Source organism: Oncorhynchus nerka, linkage group LG8 (genome assembly GCF_034236695.1).
Source record: "Oncorhynchus nerka isolate Pitt River linkage group LG8, Oner_Uvic_2.0, whole genome shotgun sequence".
NCBI lineage: Eukaryota > Metazoa > Chordata > Actinopteri > Salmoniformes > Salmonidae > Oncorhynchus > Oncorhynchus nerka.
The window spans coordinates 29,910,135-29,913,954 of record NC_088403.1 but is presented as its reverse complement, the minus strand read 5'-3'; positions in this window follow the sequence as shown (position 1 = coordinate 29,913,954).

The window sequence follows — 3,820 nt, the reverse complement described above, 5'->3', positions numbered from 1 at the left end:
TCGAAGACTCGTTCCTATCTCTGTGTGACGTTTTCAGTTTATTTTTAGCTGTAGGCTCTGGGCAAGAGGTTGGGTCGATGTCGAGGGGGCACAGGGATGAGGCACCAGTCAATATTGTTTTTGTTTGAAATGAAACATAATAGAACCCACCCACCGGCCACTAAAACAATAAATTCCTGCTACTGAGACCTGGCTTGGAGAGCAACAACGCCAGCACACACACAGCTCTGGTCTCTCTGGGTTAGTTGGCTACATTCCTGCAGCTTCTAAAGCAGGATGGGACGTTTAGACTAGGCCAGGGCAGACAATTTGATGCAGAGAATCAGTAATGTCCTGCAGAATATAGTTCTGTAAATGAGTGTTCTGTAATGTTGTCCTGTATAATATGCCCCTTGTTCGCAGCAGATGCAGAACACAGTTCAAAGGTGCAGATTGGAGTAGACTGACTTGAAGCAATTTCCTATGAATCAAAGAACTGAGTGCCTCAGTAGGCTATATGTTCAAATTCCACCTGCAGCATTGTTCAGTTTTATGTAGTGTTTGTTGGATCCATCCTTGCTCACAGTACAGTGGCTTACCCACTGAGAAAACACACTATGTTTGGGGCACAGCGGCTGCAGCCTGCGTATCTCTGGGCCATCCTAGCTAGCGCTGGTTTGATGAGATCAGGCTGGGTATTAGATTGTATTCTGCTTGTGGAGCAGAATGAGACTTAAATCCCAGTGCCCATGCTTACACTTTCTATAGGGACCGTTCATTCTGTAGCGGTCGCATGATGGAAAGGCTTGGTAGTGTAGGGATGTGTTCTGCTGTACCTGCAGGTTGTCACCTTCCTCAGTCCAAACACCATTACCCCCAGTAAGCGTGGAGAAAGGTTTAAATTTAGCAGGCTGGAAAACCTACCTATTTGGTAACACCACCTGAACACTCAATATGGTCTGATTTTGTGTGCAGATAATGTATCAGAAAGCGTTTTTCTGAGAAATCCACCGGGTCCAAGAACAAACCTTGTTAATGGCCAAGTATTGCTATTGGAGAGGCAGCTTTGGAATATGTCCATATGTGTTGCATTCATAGCTGATTGCTAACCAATTACATCTTAATAATGTGTGTGCTTTGTCTCTTCATGTTATATTCCTCAAGTCACCTGCAAAGCACATCTGTCAACTAATTTTATAATAGATCACTTAGAAGCATAACACTTCCTTACATGACAGAGGAACAGGTTATAAAACAGGTCTGTTTCACACAAATGGTCAATTTCACTCCACATTGTTTCCTCCTTTCAAAATCCGAGACAACTGCAGACTTCAACAAACCCTTGTTGTAAATGGCTGAAGAGGAAGAGCTACTATATCAATCAGGACTCAAAAGGTAAGACCGTTGATGACCGGTTGAATAGGAAGAAGACATGGAAGAAGGATCAAGGCTGTCAATTGTCATATCGACCATGGGTTAGGGTCAGGGTTTCCCCTGCTGAGCTGTAGGGAAGCTACTAGAGCTTATGCCTTAGTGTCGTTGGATGCAAAGCTCTCACCGGGTCACCAGGGTCCCCCCCCCCCCTGTAAACGTGTTACTGTCTTACAGTCGCTTTCTGTTATCAATCACCAGTCCAACCTGTTCTGGTATCCGTTATTATTATTGGGATATTTAAAAGGCAAATGCAGCATCCTTGTTCTTGTCATTCATATCCAAATCTACCATGCAAATATGAAGCCTTGTAACAGCCTCAACAGATCAGTTGGGACATGAGAGTCAGAGCCGATCTTATATCGGGACATGGTTCAGTAATGCAGAACTGGGTGCAACTAGACACATTTGAAAGTTTTATATTAATTGTGCAGTTCATCTCCATTATTGTAGTATTATAAACAACCTTAAGCACCAGAGATGCAGAGATGTTCCTTCGTCTCTGTTCGCATTCTCATGTAATTATGTTGGCTTGGCTCTGCAGCCGTATAGGTTTTAGATTGGACACTGTTCTGAGAGTTGCACTGACACAGCACATTGCCACGCGGATGGGACATGAGGTTTCAGATGCAACTGTAATTGAAAATGGCAGGTCAGATTAACATGACAATGATGACTTAGAGGCCTGCCTGTCAACATGGGTTTATTTCATTAACTGGTGTCACATGGGATTCCATCAGGGATTTATACTCAAGGCTTTGGCTCCCTCACCTTATACCTCTCAAGCACAACTTACAGTGTTATTAGTTTAATAAGAATGAAAACGGTTTTGTTTTATTGTTGACAAATAAATCAGTATAAAGCTGTTTATTTACACAGGCAACCCAATTCTGATCTTTTGCCCAATAACTGGTATTTGACCAATCAGATCAGATCTTTTGCCCATAATTGGGCAAAAGATTAGAATTGAACAGGCAGCCATAAAAGCAACAAATACTTGTAGTTACATCTATTTCCTAATAGATCCAGCAGCAATTTTGTTTTTTAGAAGTAGAAGAAAAATGTGGACATTTGTTTGAAATTAATGTAAAAAATAAACAATTCATCTCTGGGGTGCATTGTTTACAAGGCAAACATGAGACAGGCTAATTCTGCCATAAACAGAATATTTTTGGAAAGAGTCATCAGAGGAAACGTTCCCCAGTGCAATTGCCGTCCCGTTTACTTCCTCATCGGGGTCACAGCTACAGTTGAAGTCGGAAGTTTACATTCACTTAGATTGGAGTCATTAAAACTCGTTTTTCAACCACTCCACAAATTTCTTGTTAACAAACTATGGTTTTGGTAAGTCGGTTAGAACATCTACTTTGTGCATGACACAAGTCATTTTTCCAACAGACAGATTATTTCATTTATAATTCACTATCACAATTCCAGTGGGTCAGAAGTTAACATACACTAAGTTGACTGTGCCTTTAAACAGCTTGGAAAATTCCAGAAAATGATGTCATGGCTTTAGAAGCTTCTGATAGGCTAATTGACATCATTTGAGTCAATTGGAGGTGTACCTGTGGATGTATTTCAAGGTTTACCTTCAAACTTAGTGCCTCTGCTTGACATTATGGGAAAATTAAAATCAATCAGCCAAGACCTCAGAAAACAATTGTATATCTCCATAAGTCTGTTTCATCCCTGGGAGCAATTTCCAAGCGCTTGAAGGTACCACGTTCATCTGTACAAACAATACTATGCAAGTATAAACACCATGGGACCACCCAACCATCATACTACTCAGGAAGGAGATGCGTTCTGTCTCTTAGAGATGAACATTCTTTGGTGTGAAAAGTGCAAATCAATCCCGAACAACAGCAAAGGACCTTGTGAAGATACTAGAAACTGGTACAAAAGTATCTATTCAGTATCTGTAAATATTCAGGTCCCGTTGGGCCGCAGGGAAGTGAAGTCCTTGTTCCGGGCAAAAGGGCTAAATTTTTTGGCAAAGGGGGTGGGATTCTAGTAGTAATGGGAGGCAATTGTATCTTGTGCATGGGTCAGTAAAGGAAGAGGTGGAGAGAGCGGATGTAGGAGGATGATGTGTGGAGTAGATTACAGTCTGGACACATTTGAATGCCATGTTGTGGATGATAGGGAGACACGGAACAGGCCTGTGTGATGAGTGTTTAGTGGAGGAAATGTAGAGTATGTGTTGATATTGTGTGAATTGTATGATGTAGATAGTGAGAGATTGTGAAATGGTTAGAGGCTGGACGGGGTTGGGGTTTGAGTGGTGCAGTGGGGGGAGGAAAGTGGTGTCTAGGGCTCTATGTCAGGACAAATTAAGATAATTTTATGTAGTTAGGACGTGACTGGCCTCACACTCCATTACAATAGGGGGCGATGTATGCGCCTT